Source organism: Lissotriton helveticus, chromosome 4_1 (assembly GCF_964261635.1).
Source record: "Lissotriton helveticus chromosome 4_1, aLisHel1.1, whole genome shotgun sequence".
NCBI classification, from domain to species: domain Eukaryota; kingdom Metazoa; phylum Chordata; class Amphibia; order Caudata; family Salamandridae; genus Lissotriton; species Lissotriton helveticus.
The window spans coordinates 1,357,402,302-1,357,419,669 of record NC_136063.1 but is presented as its reverse complement, the minus strand read 5'-3'; positions in this window follow the sequence as shown (position 1 = coordinate 1,357,419,669).

The following is a 17,368-nucleotide window of genomic DNA, read 5'->3' as shown; positions in this document are numbered from 1 at the left end:
AGCCTGAAAAGTAGGCAGCAGGCTTATTATTCATTATTAACTCGAGATGATCAGTGAAACCTAACATAAATATTTCATGTTCCAAAGAAAATTGTTTTGTTCATTTTAAAAATGGTCTTTACTTTCCTTTTTACGCGGTGACGAGCTATCGATGTAGACATATAAATAATAACAGCCATGTTCAACAAATTACAATCCGGACAAGCCCTGAATTTAATACTGCCGTTCACAGTGAATTTTATAAACAGAAAGGTTCCTCTATTAGTGCTAATGAACGCCATTTGTGTCCAAAACAAGATAATGTCAATTGAAGCAAGGCATTAAGGGTGGAAGTAAGTACTGCATTTCTTCAGTGCTTGGTACTTATTTTATTTAATGCACATCATAAACGTTTCTAAATGCACAGACTCCATACAACAAGGACAACAAAAATACAGTTTTTCCTACCATCTCACTGCAGATCATTATGGCCAATGTCTCCACTTGGACTTTTCACTTACAAATAAGTGATTTCAGGTCTGTTAGTCTAACTAGTTTAATGGAGCTAAGACTATAACACCCACAATGCATTGGGCTATCCCACAAAAGACACTCTCTGTAGCCACCTAGAGGGAGGAGGTCACCCTAAATACAGAGGACAAGCAAGAGGACAGCGTTTGGAAAGCAGAACATATACTCCGAAACAACACAAGAAATTGCTAAAATCAGCTACATCTGGCATTTTCCTCCAGATCTGAGAGGAATATGGCTAAATGTGGACACGTTAAGCCACATACAACATACTAAGAGGCATATTTATGAGAGCTGTGCATCATGCTTGCACCTGGCAACGTGGTACATGCATGACGCAAACACCTGAGTAATATTTATTAGGCCACTCAAAGACACTTTGCATGGCTTTAAATGGCTTAAAAAAATCTGGAATAATTAAAAGCAGTGTAAATCGCTGTTTTCTATTACTCTGCGCAAGACAGTTATTCCATGGGCATTGCAGTGGGTGTTCCCACGTAAATTCCATGGATTTTGACATATTCCCAGACTTACCAAACCTGGCAAACTTGGGAATGCACCGAAATTGTACGTCTCCCCATGTGAGGCGTAACAGGGAGAAATATCTCTATTTCTCGTTTTTTCCTCTTTCTATGTGTGCTGCATTCTTCAGCACATATAGAAAGAGGAAATTGTCTTTCAGGATTGTTTTTGTGACCATGAAAAAAACAATGTTACCTACAATGCGGGCACCCTTGCACCACAGTGCTAGGGTGCCTGCATTGGCGCTAGGATTTCAAAATGGAGCCAGCACAGGCGGAAAGGACAGGAATGTGCTGTATTGGATAAATATGGAGCATTGCTGCCCTTTCCCAGTGTTGGTTTGGGCTTGAAGGGTTTACAGGGTATTGTTGCATGGGATGATTGTGTTTGAGGGCAGAGGACTTGGACGCCTGCTGCGGGTGTGTTTGTTGGTGCAGAACGGATGGCGTGAGGGACCATTTAAACATGTTTGCTGGACATTCCTGGGTTATTCGGCTTGATGTCACAAAAGGTACTTGATCTTGATATGGATCTTATTTCTTGCTGCTGGGGAGGTTCTTTATCCTGTCACACTGATTCTCTATTATGGGAAAACACATTTCCAACATTCTGATGGAATGTCTGAGGTAGAAAATATCCTAGTCCTTATGTTCTCCCTTTAGATTATTATGCTTCAAAACTCAAATGCCTGTAGAAAATACAATTGGAACTCTGCAGGATTGAAAGGTCGCAGTCTTAATGTGAACTGTGAATGGTCTCTGACGCATTCTGAACAGAAGCCCCCACAAATGAAAAGTGGTTTAATAAGGGTCATATTACTTAACCCCTGGGGAAAACTGTGAGAAAGATTGTCAGAAATAGCAAAGAAAAAAAAAAGATCACAGACAAACATCGACTTAACTAGAACATGTTGCCCTCGCCCTCCCCGTACCACGCAAGTCACCCCTCAAGCGCTACCACAATGACATTCTGCATTCAAGCGACCCACAAACGCTCTGCCCAGTCTAACTTCCCACCCCGTTACTTGTAGTTACCCCCCACTCCATCACTTAAGCCCCCTAGCAGCTCCGACACACGGAAGCAGCGAGAGTACATTCCATGGGAAAGTGTCCCACCGCATGGCATGCAATTGCGAAGTATAGGGCACATACCACATGAACACTTAACTGTGCCCCAGCCTGTAACACACATTTATCGCGTAGCGGATACAGCCATTCACATTCATCCAACAGGCAGCTGCCCCGATTGCCACCTCCACACCTTTAGTTTGTGCTGTGCCTGCCAGAACTGTAAACATGATGACTGAATGCCACAACATGCGGGGGTGGCGAGCACACACCCCAATGGCCCAACCATATTATCACCGTCAACGATGCCTTCACAGTATTGACTGATTACTTTCGAAACCACAAAAGCCAGTACCCCGGATATATACTGGCATCCCAGCAGCCGAAGGATGTCCCACATTTGTGCTGATGACATGTTATTCTAATGACAGAGTATTGTACACACTTCCAATAACAGGTACTGTATATGACAGAGCTGCAGAGTTGTGAAACGTTGTGAACTGTATTGAAATATTGTTTAATGAAAATACAATAAACAAATTTAAACAAAAAAACAAATACAACAAAGATCCAGTTAAAAAAGAATTAAAAGAATAAAAAGCAAAAAGAAACATGTCACAAAAAATGAAGAAAAAATAGTAAAGGATTAAAATCAAAAGCATTCAAAAGTAATAATAGAGTTCAAAGTATTGGCAATGTTTGGCCCAAAAAGCAAAAATCAAGGGGCTCATTTATGAGAGCCCTGAATCACATTTGCACCCCATAAAATGGTATGTGCAAGACACATGGCTCTCAGAAAGATTTATGAAGCCACAAAAAGCCACCTTGGGAGCGTTCCATGGGCGTTGTGATGGGTTTTCCCATGCAACACCATTATAATTTGACAATGCCCCAGATTTACAAAAACATTTAAACCTGTGGAAGTGCCAAATCTGTATGCTTCCTGAAGTGAGGCATAACAAGGAGAAATGATTTACTTTCTCCTCGATTTTTCCTCTTTCCATGTGTGCTGCATTGGCTGCACCCAAAAAAGAGGAAAACACCTCTTAGGATTGTTTTTGTGCAGGAAGGTGCCCCTTCCTGCACCACAACAATCCTGATTGCAACAGAGGCACCCTTGCAACATGATGCAAGATGCCTACGTTGGCGCTAAAAGAACAAGAATGCACCATGTTACTTAAATATGGTGCATCCCTGCCCTTTTACTTTTGCGTAGGGCAGCACAGCGAGCTGCCTTGCTACACTGCCCTACACCAAAATGCCATAAATGAGGGCCCAAGTCTTTTATCACAAGTATCTAGTAGGAGGGAACAGTACATCCACAATAAGCAAAAGAGGATCTCAGCACATGGGTGTTCACATAAGATAAAAGGGCTGTAGCGACCATGGTTACGTATGTACAGATGGGTTCGTCTCTTTGGTGATTTTATTGGTTTTAAGGTGCTTATGTTGGACCTCTGGTGATGCAGGTTTCAAAACATCAGGCAAGGTTAAACCCAGTCTACTGCAGTTTATTTGAGATATTTTTATTTTGGTGATTCAAGTCTGTCCAGAAATATTGAAACCTTCTGTAGTAATCTGTAGTAACCATTTATTAATTTCATGTGTAGTGTTTCTTTAAGGACATTCTTATGCTGCTTAGATACATTGGGATGTGCGTGTTTCATTCTTGAGTTGGTGTCTGTTGGAGCTGGTTTGTTTGAAGCTGGCTCCTTATCCATGTAACCTACATTAAATCTATCTCAAGTCAACTGACGCATCTTGATTCGTTGCTCCATTTTATTGGCAACGGGCTTGGTTACATGGACAACCCAGCATGCTTATCTTCATGAGAGGGATTGTCAGATTCTGCCACCAAATAAAACATGTTTACAAACATTTTCCCGATTTTTTTTTTTACTTTCATCTCTTCTTCTAAAAGCACTCTCCGAGCTATTGCCTAACAACACAATTCTTTTTCATATCTCCATCTATGCTTTTCTCCTTTTAGCTGAATTGTTTACAGAGATAAATAACCCTTTCTTCATCCACTGCCATGAAATGAGAATACTAATAATAGGTTACAGTAATTAACACTAGTAATATTACTGTTGAATTCTGCTTCTACTTTTACTGCTACTTAAAATAATAGCAATACTATCACTACTCTGATTATGACTACTACTAACAATATAGCTACTACAAATCATAATAATGATACTCTTAGGAGGTGGCTAATGGCCAACGAGGATGAACAGAAAAGCTTCAAAACAGAACCCTGTAATTCCATTCGGGTGTCTAAACATATCCTAACATTGGTCAACCCTGAGTGCTGGTGTCTTTAACCAAGACATCCTTTTGAAGAGACCTACTGGCTGTAGACACACTCAGAGTATCCTGAGTCAGCAGTGGCATGGTGATACAGACACCAACCAAGATGATGGAAAGCGCACTATGTGGAAAGGTCTGTCCATCTTATCTAGATTTGGGCTGGAGCAGTTAGTACATTGGCTTAGGTACACCTCACTGCGCAACACCCCAACGATTTAGGGTTGGGGTGGGTTGGGCGACATCGCAGGGGCTTTAATAACTGAAAACAATGGGCCCCTGTGCAATCCAAGCAGACAGGTAGAGCAACACTGTGAAGAAGGAAGCTATCTTTTTGGCTAAATGTGCCAGGTGGATGCTGCCAAACCTAGGACAGCATGTGCTAGAGCTACCTTAATATTTCACCCCAGAGGCACCAGGACCCTGAATAAAATATTCATTTTTCTTCATTGTTGCTGTGGAGATCGGGGAGGATTAACTGCACAGTGAGAACAGTGTGTTTGTCTGTTGGAAGAGTTTGCTATATAGTGAAATCACTCGACTGCTGACTAGATATATCAAGACTTACCTGACATCGTTAGGCACACAGGCCATGTGACAATTGGCACAGTCTCTGAACAGAGATCTACTAAGATAATGATTTAAAACACAGACTGAGGCAGTATAAAATTGTCAGGTGCGAGGAGTGGAGAACAGTACAACATTATGAAGTAAATTTACTATATACTTACTCGGGGTCGGTGTAACTCAGAGAGTTTAACTCAGCAGAATTCTGCGGAGTTACATGAAAACTCCACAAGATTCCGCAAAGTTCAGCAAATGGGCAGAATTTGGCATGTTGAGCTGCTGGTGCAGACTTTTAGCACAGGGAGCTTGTTCTGCACTGAAAACTCTGCTTCAACGGCACCTCAGGGCTCCCCAGCGGGTGTTGCTTCTCAAGTTGATTTTGCTGCCACTTGAGCAGATTTTCTATTCGAGCGCAAGCTTTCTGATCGTGAACAGTTGCAACTACCAGCGTTGGGGAAATCGCGCCGTGTGCCCTCCTAGAGACAAAAAAAACAATGCAGGTGGCAGAATTTGACAGGAACTCTGGTAAAGGAAAGGGGCCAAATCCCCGCAGGCAGATCGGAATTTAATGCTCACCCCTAATACTTACATTGCACCAAACTGATGAAAATGAAATTACAGCTCCAGGCAACTATTAAAGTGGATGTTTATACGACTCAAGGTATTTTCACAGAACCTGAGCAAACACTTGGTCCCAGGTGATGGCTGCAGAAAACAACAGAAGGCATTTTTTATCAGGGCATGAAAGAGAAAACAAGCGGAACCGCTTGCCCTCTACGCACTGTTGCGCATCCCAAAAAAGGAATACAAAATTAGTCCAGCTTCAACAATTATTCAAATTTGTAGTAAATTAATGAAACCACACCATTATATAGTTTCCAAAAAGGATAAATGTATTGACAAAATCATATTTTATATGATGAGTGCTTGAATTCATAAGCGAAAACACAAAAATTCATTAATGAACAAGAACATATGCTTTTTAGCAACACATCATTTTCATTATTCATCATATAACAAGTTCATGCCCTGCCCAATGCATTTCGGGCCACTTGGCCCTTCTTCAGGGGCGGTACCTGAAATGACATAAAAAAACAAAAAGGCTCGATCACTTAAGTGTGAAGGGCAAATCAATCTTCAAGTTCATAGGTTGCCACAACATTTTATAACTGCTTTACTTGAACAATTGTGGTGTGCACAGATATCCCTCTAAGCAAAATCAAATTTTGATGAACACTCACTTGTATGTGAAAAAAGGAAATTATGCGCGATGAAAAAGCTTGACTTGAAAAGACGTATTCAGAAAATCCATACTGAAAAGACAAAAATCAAATGCCTTAACTAAAAATGAACATCTACAAATAACGAACAAACGATGAAATGCTCTGTGACTTACTGAAACTACACTGGTCCGAATCTAAGCAGAGCTACGTTCAACCGGATGCAATCCATGGCGGATGTTTATAATCCCACCGCTTCAAACATTGAACCTTCAAAATACAAAACTGGTATTACAACGTTGCCTCATTTCTATCACTGTCTACTTAAACGACTCCGCACTTTGCTGACCCAAAATACACACCTTAATGGCACTGTACGGTGCAGCTAACTGTGTTTAATTCTCCTATCCACTCTCGCGTCCGTTTTACAAGTTCAACCTACAGAGACAAACATCTCCGCTTAGAAAACAAATTACATGCGGAACGCAACAAAGTAGCAAGCGAGTGCGGCTCAAATACCTGCTATCCGATACAATGTAGCTATTATCCCATCGTTCTCCATACTCGTGTGAACCCGCGCGTTTGATGTCGGTTGTAACGAACGCCATACTAAATGCGACGGCCTTGATAAGGGACGTAAAGAGTGCCATAGCCATAAAAAACGGACTGAATGTCACAAAGGGCTAAATAGACAAAAGTATGGGCGCCATGTTTATGTGGTGTAAATGTAAAGAAAACATAGGAGATTTTATAAAAAATCTGTACTGAGCACCAAACAAAATCATACATAAAAATACAGAGATTATTCTGATACAAGTACAGTCCTCCAGCGTGATAGTCTGTGCAATTATCAGAGAAAGCATATTAAATCTACTCGATCATTGATCCCTTTGGGATCTTGTGTCTGTAATTTTTTTATCCAAACAATTTCTCTTTGTAGAAGAGTTTTTGTGAGACTCTTACCGGGTGATGAGCCCACCACCTCCAGAACCTGGAATTTCAACTGGGCAATAGTATGTCTGTTCTTGTCCCAGTGTACCGCCAGACTACTGTTGATGTTCTTATTCCGAATTGTACTTTTGTGTTCTGATATCCGCGTTTTGATTTTTCTTTCTGTCTTGCTCACATACAATTTTGTCTTTTCAGTATGGATTTTCTGAATACGTCTTTTCAAGTCAAGCTTTTTCATCGCGCATAATTTCCTTTTTTCACATACAAGTGAGTGTTCATCAAAATTTTATTTTGCTTAGAGGGATATCTGTGCACACCACAATTGTTCAAGTAAAGCAGTTATAAAATGTTGTGGCAACCCATGAACTTGAAGATTGATTTGCCCTTCACACTTAAGTGATCGAGCCTTTTTGTTTTTTTATGTCATTTCAGGTACCGCCCCTGAAGAAGGGCCAAGTGGCCCGAAATGCATTGGGCAGGGCATGAACTTGTTATATGATGAATAATGAAAATGATGTGTTGCTAAAAAGCATATGTTCTTGTTCATTAATGAATTTTTGTGTTTTCGCTTATGAATTCAAGCACTCATCATATAAAATATGATTTTGTCAATACATTTATCCTTTTTGGAAACTATATAATGGTGTGGTTTCATTAATTTACTACAAATTTGAATAATTGTTGAAGCTGGACTAATTTTGTATTCCTTTTTTGGGATGCGCAACAGTGCGTAGAGGGCAAGCGGTTCCGCTTGTTTTCTCTTTCATGTTTAGATTTCAGACGCATAAAATGGACGGTACGTCCTCCTCTACTGCACGCATGTTTAATAATGTCATTATATTGTTTGTAACATTGTGAATTTATATACAAAAAAAACAAGGAGTGCCTCTCCAAATTACTAATTTTTTATCAGGGCCCATTAAAAGACTTCCATATGTAGAGCTCTAGAACTTCTGAAACTTAGTAGTGTTGTTGAGTCAATCAGGATTGGCAGAAGGACGATGACCACTGAATTTTCTTCCCTATTACAGATTTGTATGCAGCATGTGTTCAAATGTAGACTAATGTGGTGAGTGTGGGTGTTTATATTTACATTAAAGTTTGCAATGAGTGAAATGGTTTAATAACATCAGTCTCCTGTACACAAATTCGGGTGTGAATACATGCAAAGTTAGAGAGTGAGACACTGTGGCAGCAGGATGTATTCTGTGAAAATAATAAAGTTTTATCTTTAAATAAAGCCCATCGGTTTCTGAGTTGTTAGTGGTAACATGGAAATGTACAGCTACAGGTGACTCTACCAAAAGAAAATTGACAGAAAATGTTTTTCTTACAATAACAAAGAATTTAATGAGTAACATTAGAGGGGTGAGGATATGGCCTAACGGCTAGAGCGGTCAACCTCTAAACCCGAGAACGGGATTTGAATCGCCGCAGGGACGACAACATCCTGTGATTCTGGGCAAATCACTTAATCTCCCCGTGCCTAACAAAAATTAATGTGTCCACCTGTAACGTAACTGGTGCTCATGTAAAGTGCTCTGATACCTTCGGGTCTAATTTGTACTATACAAAACTCCAAAAAGACAAAAATACAGTACAGGCCCCACACTTACTGCTGAGTATTCTAATCAATTAAAGGGGATCTTGGCTATGCCACATTTTGTCTGTGCACCTTACAAATAGACCCAAGATCTATTAATCTGAGTCTGGGTAAGAGTACCGTTCAGACTTCTACATCAACATAAAACAGAGCTCAGAGATTTGAGGTGGTGTGCAGACTATTAGCATGAGTGAAGATGTTTTTAATTAACTCATATGCCCCGCATTGTGCAAAAGAGTTCTTTTTTTCCGGAGAGAATTTTGTTAATGTAAATTTTGCATTTTAGTATCAGAGCGGGTTGTGGGTTTATCGAGGAATAGGGTGGGAAGTAATGTGATTATAAATAATTAATTATTAGTATGTTTTTATTAATTGGTATTGATGATTGATTCATTCTTAATTAGTAATTACTTTTTATTATTTATTTAATTATAATAATTAGAATTAATGCATTATTTATTATTATTTATTGTTATTGTTAATTAATTTATTGTTCATTAATAATTATTGGTGATTAATTTTATATAAGTGATTAATTGATAATTAAATTAATTAGGTGATTTTTTATGTGTAGTGGGTTGTGGGTTTATGGGGCATAGGGTGGGAAATAAATAAATGTAATTAATTAATGAAATTGTTTTTATTTATTGGTATTTATTATCAATAATTGTTAATTACTTACTAATTGGTAATTATTTGTTATTATTAGTTAATTATAATAATTAGAATTCATTTATTAATAATTATTATTTATTGTTATTGTCAAATAATGTATCGTTAATTAATTATGAATCTGTGATTATTATTAATTGGTAATTAATATGTAATCATTAGTTAATCTATAATTATATTAATTGATTATTAATTGTTATTAATTGATTAATTGATAGTTAAATTAATTGTGTTTTTTGTATGTGTAGTGTGTTGTGTTTTAAAGGGGGAATAGTGTGGGATGTAATTTAATGTTATTTAAGTAAATATTAATTTTATTTTATTGGTATTTATTAAATGTTTTTGTAAAATAATTATTAATATGTTATTTGTTTTCTAAAAAAATATGTAATTGATAAGTATGTTAATTTAACCCTTACGCTATCTAGCGCATTCCCTACTGTTGCACTCTCTGGAGTCGGAATAGTAATTTTTACCCCTACGCTACCCAGCGCTTTCCCTACTGTTGCACTCTCTGGAGTGGGAATAGTAGTTTTTACCCCTACGCTATCCAACGCTTTCCTATTTTGCACTCACTGGAGTGGGAATAGTAATTTGTACCCCTACGCTATCCAACGTTTTCCTTACTGTTGCATTATATGGAGTAAGTATCTATATATTAATTTATATGTAGATGTTTAATTAATTATATGTATTAGTTATTATTTTTTAATATGTTTTAATGTTTATATCTATAATTTTTATTAATTTTTGACTTATTTTTACATTATTATTAAAACATTTAAAAAACGATTTTTTAACATCGATATTTTTTACGATATTTTTTGGGGATAATTTTGTACTTATCTTTATGTAGATAGGACTTCGATATTTTTGACGTCGATATTTTTGTGTCAATATTTTTGTAGGTCGGTTTTCTGTCTTTCGATATTTTGTCATACAATCCAATAGGTAGTGTCCTGTCCACACACAATACTCTGATGTACCTCCCAAAATTAGCTTGGCAGACAGTACTAGGTTGAAAAAGATCCATGTGCATTTCAGTAAGTTCCTTTGAAGTCACCCCCTACATCAAAGGTACTTTTGGGTATAAGTACTGGGTCTCTGCCCCCTAAAATCAGACACTTGTGGATCTTGAACTAAACCTCTGTCAGAGGGACTGCTGTGTTGCTTAAAGGACTCAACTGAACTGCTTCTCTGGAAGGACTGCTTTTCTGCTTGTTGCCCTGCTGCCTGCTGCTCTCTGTCTCTGCTGGCAGGACTCTGCCTTCCCTCCAAGTGATCTCCAAGGCTTGCTGAGTGCCTCCTGTTTTCTGAAGTCTCAGGGACACAAAAGACTTCCTAAAAGTCTGCTGATGCTGCTGGCCTCTGCCTTCTGTGAGCCCCACCCTTGCCTGAGGTGTCACCTACAAGCATTAGGCCTCAGAAGTCTGTTCTGCTGCTGTTTTCATCAAAACCAACATATTGCATTGGCTGCAGGAGAAATTACGCTGGATCTCCCTTCATTGCTGAGGCTGAGACTGCCCAACAACAGTGTTTACACAGTCTGTGTGGCTCAACTACAATGCTCTGCTTGGCTCTATGATGATGCATTTTGTTCACTTTAATGGAACCCAACTATGACCCCGTTTGTGCGGCTCAGCAATGACGCTGACGTTGACTAAAGCTCCAAGGTATTTCGTCAGCAGGACCTTTCTGGGTACTGTAGCCGGCTTGCCGGGGATCACGATTGGCCGAAAATTTGAATTTGCACCGGTCCCTTGCGACCTCAAGTAACCTTTTGATCGCTAGTTGCTTTTCAGATTTAATCTTTAAAAAATCATATCTCGACTTATACTGATTGGAATGTTTTCGTTTTGGTCTTATCTTGCTCTGATAAATATTCTCTAATTTCCTAAACCTGTGAGGAAGCTTTTCGTGGTTTATTAACTTAATACTGTGTGTTTTGCACTGAATACTTTGCACATTGCCTTATAGATACACCTGACTGCTCTGGGCCAAGCTACCTGAGGGTGAGCACAGGTTATCTTATTGTGTATCTAGCTAACCCTAACGAGAGTGGGGGTCACTGCCTGGCCTGGGTGCATACTTCAGCCAACCAAGAATTCAATTTCTATCAGTTCATGTGTAGGAAGGTGGACACCTGACTATGGTTACCCCAGATTTGCTGCCTTGTGTTTAGCTGGTTTTTGACTTAGTTGGCCTGGGACCCTGCTATTCAGGGCCCGAGGCTATCTGCTCTCTCTTTAAAAGGGACTCCATGTACCCTAGGTGCATAACTAAATTGGTATTGGACACCTTATCAGCCCCTATACAGTGCACTACAGGTGCCCAGGGCATAGGTGCATCCAAGGCCTACCAGGGGCTGCAGCATATCTTTTGCCACCCCTGGCTGGCCATCCAAACTGACACAACTGGCTGATCACTCAGCTGGGGCAAGGTTGTGTAATCACCCCTTGCTTAGATGTAGTATACCTATGTCTAAACCTATATCTGGACACATATGCACCTATAAGTCACTCCTATGGCAGGCCTTTACAATCCTGGGGGCAGAGTGCTTCATTTTATGTGAGATGGTGCTCTGGCATGAGCTGGGCCTGTCTGCAGTGTTCAGAACCATTTCCTTACTGCTGTTCCAGTGATACTGCCATACCATATACTCTTAAGTGCATTATAATCCTTACGGTTAATGCTAACTTTGGTTTGGCTTTATCGAAATATGTCGTGTTTGGTGTCATACACTTTGGAATACTACCCCCTCGCCAGTTCTGGCGATGGGGGTAGCATTCCACCCTTCTAGAGGGTGAAGACATGTTACTTTACTTAAAACGCGGTTAATCCTAACCAGAGCCTCAGCATCACAAAATGGCTGCTGCTGCCCCGACACAAGTCTGACCTCCTGCTGCTGACCGAAGCTTGGCAGGGGAGGCCTGGACAAAGGGTTTCCTGTCACAGGGAGGTGTTACACCACCCCAGACAGGAGATAGTGGATTGGAGCAGGGAGGGTTGAAAGAAACTAGACACTGCCTGGGGCACACAAGGTGTCCCATGCAGAATCCAGTCAAACCGGTTCTGGGGCACTCCAGCCCCAGCTCTGGCGCGAAAATGGACAAAGGGAAAGGGTTGTAACCACCCCCTTCCTGGGTCCCACCCATAGGAGGGACCTAGCAGATAATCCAGCCCCTTGATTTGGAATAAAGGTAGGAGCTGTGCTGATGCACATAAGATTATCCTGACTGAAACTTATGAAACAAAACTCTGGACCCTTCGACATCCCACTCGCCGTGGAAGACTGAAGAATCTCCCTTGTGGTCAAGGAGTGACCACCCTGTGTAAATAGGCACCATCCAGTCCCTCACCATTTGCTTTGTTGCAGTTCCTGCTGGAACTCGAGCAACAGAGATCGACAAGACCCAGCGTTCCTGCCTTCCAACAGCCAGATCCACAGTCCCAGTGAATCTGAGACCCGTGGAGGCGACCTGAAGCGTGGGGCCGGCCATCTTGGAAAAACTACGAAGTGTTGACCGTGCAGCTCCCAAGGCTTCCTTGAAGCTGTTCTTTGGGGTTTGAGAAGCCCTAGCCCCGAGCAGTTTTTGCACCAAAGCTCACTCCTCAACACTCATTGAGTGCTACCTGGGGCCCTTTTGCATTTTCCTGCTTGACGCGTTGGTCCGGTCGCTTGCCCATTGGCTAGTGGCCCCAGTACCGATGAACCTTTGAATTTGCTCTGCTAGTCTGGTTGCTCAAGACTGGCCCTCGCTCCCCTGACAAGGAGCAACCGCTCTGACCTTGCTGGTCCGAGTAAGAAGCGATCTTTGCATCCTGCGTTGGTTGCATTTGCCAAGGCCTGTTAACTACGATTTGGAAGCCAACACCGCTGACAGCGAGAGCCTTTGTGGGAGAATTCGTGATTCACCCCAGGACATCCTCGGTGCCCCAGAGTCCACGTGGCAGCGGAGACAAGCTTCACAACAACCACCTGATTGTGCCCGACATTGCCTGGTTCCTTCCTGGTTCCTTCCTGATCACTGGCTAGTGACCCAGACTCTGTCCCCTCTGCTTTCAGGTACTCTACATCTTCGATACACCCTTGGATCCAACCGGACTCTTCTCTTCTGGCCGCCTGCTGCATCTTCATCTCCAGGCTCCATAGATCTACACGACGAGACCCGACACGCTTTTGCACCTGTGCACCCGCTTCCTCTGGGTGAAGTAACTCTTGAACGCCGGTGCTCCTGTAGTGGTTTACACCTCTAGTGTCTAAGTCTAAAGTTTTGTCCTTCTAGTCCAGTCGGAAGACTCTTAAAACTGTAACTCGATAACTTTTACGCACCATTGACTTTGCATTGGTGCATGCGTGTGCTTTTAGCGCTGCACCCGAATCCTGCGGGCTACTCCCGTCCTAACTGCTGTTAGTCCAGTGTAGTCCCAGCGATTCCCAGGGCCCTAGGCCTTACCACTGTTCGAAAGGTGATACTTATACCACTTTTTTGATATATGGTTTGAGTGGCCACCGGCCCTATCCATAATTGTGCAACTTTCATATGTTATACTCTGCTTTTGTTTAAATGCTTGTGCTTCTATACTCATAAAGAGTACAGGGGATTATTCTAAGAATAAATACATATATTTTTATAATATATAACTTGTGTGGTGTCCTTTCATTTGATATTACAGGATTGCATATGGTATAACAGCTGGCTTCACATGCCCTCTTGAGTTAAGCCTTTAGGCTGCTTAGTCCATGCTACCTCTAGGATAGCTTGTCTTTAAGGTTGACTTACAACCACCACCATAAGGGATTGTTTGGACTGATATAAGGTGCCCCCAAAATTGAAGACATCATACATCAGGCCAACTTCTCACATCATGATTCCCAAGTGGTGCCTTCCCAAGCCCTGGACCCTTTGCTGGCATCGAATGAGCTCTTTATGTGAAATCCTCAATTCTGAACTTTGCCCATCAGACTTAGAGAAGGAACATTTTTCAGTGAGGCTAACCTGCTCCCTGTATCTGTCCCATACTGCATTGCATTTGGCCTGAACTTGTGACTTTGTCCTGGTCTTAGTGCTTCCAGATTTGCACAGTTAGCGACTTTTGCTTCTTGGCTCTATTTTTACATAAACCTTTAACATTGCATATCTTCAGTTCTACTGATTGGATTTTTGTTGTTTTGGTCTCATTTTATTTATAACTATTTGTCTGCTGCATAAATGCATAACACAGTGCTCTATCTTATGCCTGGCTGTTTTTGTGCCGTGGTACCACAAAGGTAAGCACAGGATAATTTGCCATAGTACCACACTGGTAAGCACAGGATAATTTAGGGACTTTTGTGGTGCTCCCTGAAAATCACTGTGGTTGTTTCTTGATAAGGATTTTCACCCCCTCAATCAAAATTGCAATTTCATATACCTCAATGTAGTTTTATTTGTATTTATTAATTGAGGGAGGTTTGTGATGCAATACAAGCAGCAATATTAGCATCTCCCAGGCCGGGGGCGATGGGGTAAAGCAAAAGATCGAAACAGAATATGACATGAGACATGTGCCCTTTTTGCTCCTTCATCTGCCCTCACTCCTCCCAAAACCCATGTGCATGTGTACAGACTAACATTCACAGACACAAACACAAACACACATGTGCACACATACACACACCACCATAGTAGGCAGTGTCTATCATGAGTGTGTTGGAGCTTATGAAATCCTCTTTAACAATTGCCAGGCTCAAGGGAATTTCGATTAATTTTAGAGTGGATTACTATAGATATTAGTATTGTATTAAACTGCACGGAATGGTCACAACTGATAATTGCCAACATACAGTCTAAAGAGACCCAAACTGCCTCGTTGAGAAATCACCATACAAACGGAGAAATTGCCCCATAAAGTAGGAAAAAGGGGATTAAGAAATATACAATCTTTATTTATATTTTATCAAAATGTAAAAAAAATGACATGTACCATAATAACGTTCCAACATAGATAGACATATTATTGCCCCCACACTTACACTCTCACAATACACACAAACAACCACATACCCAGACAACCTCATGCACTCTGAAAACTAAAAATGAGTTAAAAAATATCAAACATTAACAGCCACAAAAAGCATAGTTTCAATACTTAGATTAATCAAACTCAGAACTCAAGTACATAGTGAACATCAAATAGTCAATGATCTAATGGGTTGATGTAGCTCATAATCACATATCTTCTTATTAGGGAAGGTGGAAACAACGGGGGCACGTGGTTCTGATAATTGCCCATATTGTTTGTGCAAAACCATAGAGATAAGGAATAAGGGCGATTCTGAACATCACAATTTATTTGGACAGAAGGCAAGGGATAACTAGTTAGGATTTTCTCAGTATCAGTCAAATGCTGGCCTCCAACTTCAAGGCTGAAAGTAGACTATGTTGGCATTTATCATTAGCCTATTCGTTTCAGTGTTTTAGATTCCGTGGGCATGAGTGACAGACTGCCGTCATTCACAATCTCACCTTGTCTGTGATCAGCAGGATTGCATTTTCAAGGTCTTGGTTAGTGTCCGATTGAATTCTATTTCACGTCTTTTAAGTTTCTACCTGTTAAACCTTTAACCATCCTTGACAGAGCAGAGAAGATGAGTGTGCACTGTCATCCTCACTGTTCTCTCGAGCTTGCCTTCTTGATTCGATCTTTACTTGCCATAAATGTGCTACCTTACAGGTTTTTCAGTTAATACAGTCTGCGTATAGAAATACAAACTGTGGCATACCTTAAAGAAATGCTGACAAGTTTAGCAAATAGTGAATCGTATAAGAAGAGAACTGAACCGAGGGCACGCATGCTATAGTACTCACAGCCAAACCTGCCTTACCACAGCATACGTAAAGTCACAGGAAAACACCACAGGCCTAGCTAGACTTTCCATGTCCTCAATCAGTACAGCTAGTACAGACCTTGCTTACTCTACCTAGAGGTACTGAATCTATTAATTACTTTTCTTTTCCAATAACTTTTATTTTAGATGTTGCAGTTCTGCACATTCCTTTCACACCGCTTGCACAATGAGAGGCACGTTTACATGTGTTGTTCACACAGTACGAGTGTAATGCTTCCGGGATGCAGGCAAACAGAAAAAAGTCACAACACTAGCACTTCTTCTAAAAATATGGGGGTATATTACCAACAACTAGCGATAATTTTTGTCTCTAACTTGTTTAGAGACAAAAATTATCGCCGCACATCGGCGATTTTTATCGCAGATAAACCTTGCTATTAGCAAGGTTTATCGCAAATGCGATAAAAAACGGCCGCAATGCATGAATATCGCTGAAAAGTCAGCGATATTCATGCATTATCGAGCAAATGCTCTTAGCCATGTTATCCACCTCCCATTGGATAACATGGTGAAGAACTGCTCAGGGCAGGTGTTAGCTTTTGGAGATATTCGCGCTTAGCGCGAATATCTCCAAAAGTTGGTAATAGGAGATAGCGATGTTAGCGACTGTTTCCAGTCGCTAACATCTTGGCACGCCCACTTTGCATGTCATTAGTGATAAATATCACTGACATGCAAAGCGGGGCCCAAGATGGTCGCTATCTCCTATTAGCTGTCACTAACTGGTGTTAGCGACAGCTTGGTAATAGGGAGATAATTTTATCTCCGCTTTCTTGGCTTTTAAAGCCAAAAAAGCGGAGATAAACCCCTTGATAATATACCCCATGGGGCCTCATTTATGAGAATTGACGCATCGCTGCGTGAAAGCAACGATGCGTCACTTTTCCCTGCGCCCTCCTTGCGACATTCCTGATGCGTCATATTTAATGTATGACGCATCATGTCTCAAGGAGTTACAGATACATCAGTATTTCTGACGTATCTGTAAGCGCAAAAGTGACGCATTGCTGGAGTGTGTCACAAAAGTGACGCAACTCCAGCAATGCGCCCTTTCACA